Source organism: Odocoileus virginianus, chromosome 23 (genome assembly GCF_023699985.2).
Source record: "Odocoileus virginianus isolate 20LAN1187 ecotype Illinois chromosome 23, Ovbor_1.2, whole genome shotgun sequence".
NCBI lineage: Eukaryota > Metazoa > Chordata > Mammalia > Artiodactyla > Cervidae > Odocoileus > Odocoileus virginianus.
In genome coordinates this window covers 38,728,989-38,734,974 of record NC_069696.1, presented here as the reverse complement: position 1 = coordinate 38,734,974, position 5,986 = coordinate 38,728,989, and the positions used below count along the sequence as shown (strand labels likewise).

At 44.9% G+C, this 5,986-nt stretch overlaps 1 long non-coding RNA gene across 1 annotated transcript; it reads right to left on the bottom strand.

Annotated features, from left to right (window-relative positions):
* Positions 1–215: 215 nt before the first annotated feature.
* Positions 216–5,171, bottom strand: LOC139030626 (uncharacterized). Its single transcript, XR_011483018.1, has 2 exons — positions 3,814–5,171; positions 216–593 (listed from the first exon to the last, which is right to left on the bottom strand). It is a non-coding gene; the product is annotated as an uncharacterized lncRNA (long non-coding RNA).
* Positions 5,172–5,986: the final 815 nt, after the last annotated feature.

Sequence of the window (5,986 nt, the reverse complement as noted above, 5' to 3'; positions counted from 1 at the left end):
TGGCGGCTCAGCAGTAAAGAATCTGCCTGCAATATAGAAGACACAGGTTCAATCCCTGGGTTAAGAAGATCCCTTGGAGAAAGAAATGGCAACCCACTCCAATATTCTTGCCTGGGAAATCCTGTGGACAGAGGAGCCTTGCAGGCTACAGCCCATGGGGTCACAAAAGAGTCAGACATGACTTAACAACTAAACAAAAAAAAACAAACGTTCACTTAACAATGAATTAGGGAAGTCAGGTTTATTTCTGCATAAACCTAATTTAGTCTATCTGGGAAATGCTGCTGACTATCCCTCAATAGCCATTCTCCATTTCAAGAACAGAGCTCCAAGATTTGTAGCCAACCCCACGCATACCCAGCTGAAGTCCGCATCTCTCAGTGTCCCCGGCAACAAGATGTGGTCCCGTAATTACATTTGGAGGAAAAGGGTATGAATGGAAGTGGTGAGTGCAGTTTGTATTACCATCTCCTTGAAGGCCATGCCATGTGTCCTGTATGTCTTTTTTTCCTCTTCACCGGACAGGAAGTATTGACAGAAATATGGCTGCAATCCTGGATGTGTTGGAGATGGTAGATTCAAACCGTTCACATCTGGATGTGAGACAGAAATACACCTTGTCTTCTTTAAGCCACTGTGTTGGGAGGTTTTTTTGTTATAGCAGCTTAAACTGTACCCTAAGAAATGCAGTCATGATGATTGTCTTTTATATATTGCTGGCTTCAAACTGCCAATATTTGAACTTGGAGGACCCCAAGTTCATCAGTGAGATTTGCCAGTAATTTTCCTTTTTCACGTTGTCTTTTTTTTTTTTTGAGGGGAAGGTATCAAAGTTATACTAGTTTCATGAAATGAGGTGGCAGTAATTATCTTTTTTCCATTTTTACAGAAGTTTGGACAACGTTGAATTGTCTCTTCATTGAATATTTTGTAATATTTGTAAAGTCATCTGTGCCTAGTTTGGGATGATGTAGGAGGAGGGAGTAGTAGATTTTAAACTATTAATTCAATTTCTTGAACAGATACAGAGCTATTTGAAATTTCAATTACTTCTCGAGTCAATTTTTGTCTATTTTTCTAGAAATAGTCAATATATTTTTCAATTTTTCATAGTATTACTTTGTATCTTTTGATCTCTACTTTTTAATTTTTGTTATATCCCTTCTTTTCATTCTGCATTGATTATTTTTGTCTCCAAACTTAGTTCTTAATTGTTTCCCAAATTTGCTCATTTTACTAGTCTTTTCAAAGAACTGACTTTTGGCCTTGTATATCCTTTATACTATACAATTTTTTCCACTTAATTTCTGGTCTTTGAGTTTATTCTATTGTTCTTATTTTAGTTCTCAGTTTTGAATGCTTAGGTCATGAGTTTCCAGCCTTGTTTTGTTCCTCATATAAGCTCTTGAGGCTATAAATCTTTCTCAAATACTACTTTAGCTACAGCTTATAGCTTTTTTTAAATTGTGGTACAATTTTGATGTGTAATATTTTATTGTATTTTAGTTCTAGGTATCTTAATGTTTTCATTATTATTTTTTGACCGTGTCATTTGAAAATGTGTTATTAACCTTCAAGTGTTGGGGAAAGGGGTTTTTTGTTTTGTCTTCCTAATGGTATTGTGGTCACAAAACATGGACTGTATTTCACTGATTCATTTAAATTTGTTGAGACTTGCTTCATGTTTGACTTAGTATGAGGTTTTTTTTTTTTTTTTTTTTATAAATGTATAGGTTCTTCATACAGATGAATTTATTTACAAAACAGAAAGAGACACACAGGCTTAGAGAACGAACATATGATTGCCCAGTGGGGAGAGATGGTTAGGGAGTTCAGAATGCATACTGCTATATTTCAGATGGACAACAAATAAGGACCTACTGTATAGCACATGGAACTCAGCTCAATGTTATGTGGCAGCCTGGATGGGAGGGGCGTTGGAGGGAGAATGGATACATGGATATGTATGGCTGAGTCCCTTTGCTGTTCAATTGAAACTATCACAACATTGTTAATCGATTATATCCCAATGCAAAATAAAAAGCTTAAAAATAAATGTGTAGATCTTCAGTGTTCCACGTGTGTCTCATGAGTCAAAGCTGTTAACTGTCTGCTTAAATCTTTTATATCATTACAGATAGCTTTCATTTGTCTCTTGATCGATCAGCTCCTGAGAAGGGTATTGATATGTGAACTCTCACACTATAATGGCAAATTTCTCAGTTCTTGTAATTCTGTCGCTTTTTACTTTTTCTTTATAAATCTTTGGGCTGTATCATCAAATGCATACAACTTTAAAATTGTTAAATCTTCATAAAAATGTAACCTTTTATTAGAATAGCAGCCAACATTTTCTAAGTCTTCCTTGTATTCTAATATCTGGTACTGATATGGAACTTAGTAAATTGTTACAGAAATAAGAATTTTTAAATTAAGAAAACAAAACAAAACAAAACAATGGGATGAAGTTGCCCTGGGTGTCTCTTGCAGGCCCCCTAGAGGCAGCGCTAGGAATTGATTTGAGTGGAGGCTCACTCTGCCTTGGTCTGCCCCAGGCTCAGCACCACAACCAAGAAACGTCAGAAAGGGGTGGCCAGAGAAGTCCCTGGCCATCTACTATTTAAGACTCTGCACTTCCACTGCAGGGGGCGTGGGTTCAAATCCTGGTCAGGGCACCAAGATCCCACATGCCACGCAGTGTGGCCAAAAATACATATATTTTAGTTTAAAAATTAAAAAAAAATGAAGAGGAAGGGTAACTAGCTCCAGGCAGTCCCCATTGATTGAATCTGACCCCCAGCCTGGCATGATCCTCCCAGAATGACTGGGCTCTGGAGTTAAATTCCTTGAGTTTTGGTTCAAATAGCCACTAAGGGCTGTTTGCTACCCTAGGCCCCAACCCAGCTGCCTCTGCCGATCACTTTGGGCCACTTTCCACTTCCAGTCAGCTCCCTCCTTCCTCCTAGAGGAGCCCAGAACAGGCCCAGAAGCGCCCAGGGGGCAAGTCCAGGGCACAGGGAGGGGAGTTTTGCTTGGGAGATTCCCCACAAAGCCCTGGATGCAGAGCGCAGACCGCTTTCTTCATCAAGTACTCTCCTTCTGCCCCTGGATCAGGTTTTGAGTCCCAGACACACCCAGGACCGAGCACAGCCAGGCCACTCTTTCTGCCCAGCCCTCCCCGCATACCCCCAGACCACCCTCTGATTGATGGATCACTGGGAACTGCCCCTCCAGCCCTGGTTCCCGGGCCAGGTCACCCTCCTCCTCCTCTCCTTCACATGTCTTCTCCTGGGGTGCTGTCTTGACCTTCCTCATACACCCCCTGGAGTCATCTCAGCCCTCTCTGGGTTCTATCACCATCCCCAAAACTCCTGGATCTCACTCCCCTGCCCACTGGAGGCGCCCCCCCCATCCCCTGCAGACAGCCCACTGGTCCCTCCAACTCCACAGCCTTCCCCATCTCCCATCCCATTACAACACAATTATCCTAAACTAGGGCCTAGACAGCATCACTGTTAAGCTTTTAAATTTTTTTATTTTAATATTTTGACATTACCTCTGAATGAGCAATACATTCCCATGGCCTAAAACCTAAAAGGCACACAAGAACTGACCACGACAAGTCATGAATAAGCCTATCTTCTAGCCCAGCCACTCAGTCTCCTCCTGGAAAACCACCTTCATTGCCAGTTTCCTTTGCTTCCTTCTGGAAGTATCCCAACAGAAAAAGGCGTTCATTATTTCCTTTATCTCACCCACAAAGGGAGCACACGATGCCTGGTGTCTCACACAGCTGGTCCATTTATTATTTACCTTCGAGTTCGTTTCGTATTTGCCGATGAAGAGCTTCCTCATTCACTTTTGCCGCTGGGCAGAATTCCATTATTTCACACGCTGGAACTGATCTGATTCCTTCCTAGTGAAGGATGGTTTGGTTTTCCTCAACCTGCTTCTCCTCCATCTCTGCTGCCGTATATTACAACGTGCACACACCGTTCGGTCAGGTGTGAGTGTCTGAAGACTGCTGGGTGCTAGAGCTGTTGTTTGTCTCAAATCCCCTCCTGGGCTGTGTCAGCCACCCTCCCACCAGCAGTGCATGAAAGCTCTTTTCTCCTTGTTCTCATCAGCAGTCTTTTAGGTGACTTTCTTATGTTTGATATTCCAAGAAGCCAAAAAAAGAGAGAGCAATGGCATCTTAATTTGCATTGCTTTTAACACCAGCGGGCATTTTTTTTTCATAGCGTTGAAAGCCATCTTCATTTCCCTTTTCTGGGCACTGTGTTTTCATGACCTTTGCCCATTTTCTTATTCTGGCTTGGTCTTTTTCATTGATTTTCATTTTAGGGAAATTAGTTCTTTGTCACATGGGTTACAACCACATTTACCCAGATTGTCACCATGTTATTAATAGTGGCTTGAACCAAGCAGACTTCTTCAGAAGCATGTCATGCAGTCTCTCTGTCTTTTCTTGCCTGGCTTCTAGTTTCTTTGTACCTCTTAGAAAGGCCTCCGCCATCCTGAAATTGCTTTTCTAGAGTCTTCCATGGTTTCTCCTTGCTGTCACAATCTCGGTTTTACGTTCGGCTCGTTGACATATCTGTACCATGTGAGGTACCACTCTTACCTTATTCTTTCCAAATGGCTACCCTCCTTTTTCCTTTTTCTTTTTTTGGCTGTGCTGGGTCTTCACTGCAGCATGTAGGATTCTCTTTGCAGAACACAAGCTCTAGAGCATGCAGGCTTAATAGTTGTGGCTCATAGGCTTAGTTGTCCCAGCATGTGGGATCTTAGTTCCCCGACCAGGGACTGAACCCATGTCCCCTGCATTGGAAGGCAGATTCCTAACCACTGAACCACCAGGGAAGTCCTAGATGGCTGCCCCTTGACCAACACCATCTACCCCAAGAGTGTATCTTTTCCCCACTGTCTGAAGTGACCTTCATCTCATGCTACCTTCATACATGGGTTTGGTTAGCCTTGAACTGGGCAGCATTCCTGGGCTTCCCTTTCTCTCCATCCAGCATCCAGGGCCTTGAGGGTTCTCCCTCCTGAATAGTTCTACCTCCTTCTCTCACAGTCCATCTCACAGCCTGGCTCAGAACTCACCGTTTCTCTCCAGAGGTGTTCCAATGCGTCAGTATCAGTGCTGGCAGGAGTCTGTTTTCCCCAGAGAAGGCCCACTCCCATCTGGTTAGGGCAGGAGGGTCTCCATGCTGGTCCCCACCCCCCTTCACCCTCTATTGCCACCAGGCCAGACCCCAGAGGCCCTCCACTGCCCACTCAGAGTGGTCTTGCACCTGCCATTCTTCCTGCCAGAAATCTGTGCTTCTCCTCCTGCCAGGCCAGATGTTATTTCTCCCCAAGACTCTGCATTGGGTGTCCCCCCAGCTCCCACCACTCACCTCCCCACTCCTCAGCACAGCCCCCACCCTTACTGTGAGCAGGGAGGAGCAGAGACCACCCCCATCCTCCAGGCAGCCTGCCTGTCAGCCTTCAGGCACCACATGAACCACACAGGACAAACCAAGGCACAGAGACTCCTTGGCTCCAGAGGACAGAGGCCAGGAGTCTTGGGACACTTCTACTCCATCCGCTCTGTGTCCCCTCCTCCCACACGGACCCCCAGGCATTTAACCCCGTCACTCTCACCTTCTGCCTTGTTCCCATGCGATGGCCACTTGTCCAGCTCTGCCTGCTCTCAAGTGGGTGAGCCGGAGCCCTAACCCTAAGCAGGGAGGCGGAGGGGAACACCTTCATAGGACCGGGCCTGGGGGGTGGGGAGGACACTCCCGGACTACAGGTCACCTGTGCCGTGCCAGGCTGACATGCGCTACTCAGAGCATCTTCAACAACTTGTCCTGGGCACCGGGCCCTGGGGATACGGCAGTGGGAAGGGCCAAGACTCTGCCCAGGAGAGCTCAGAGCCGGCAGGGACACGGACTATAAAGGCTATAATAAACAGAATGAAATACAGGTTGTGAAAGTA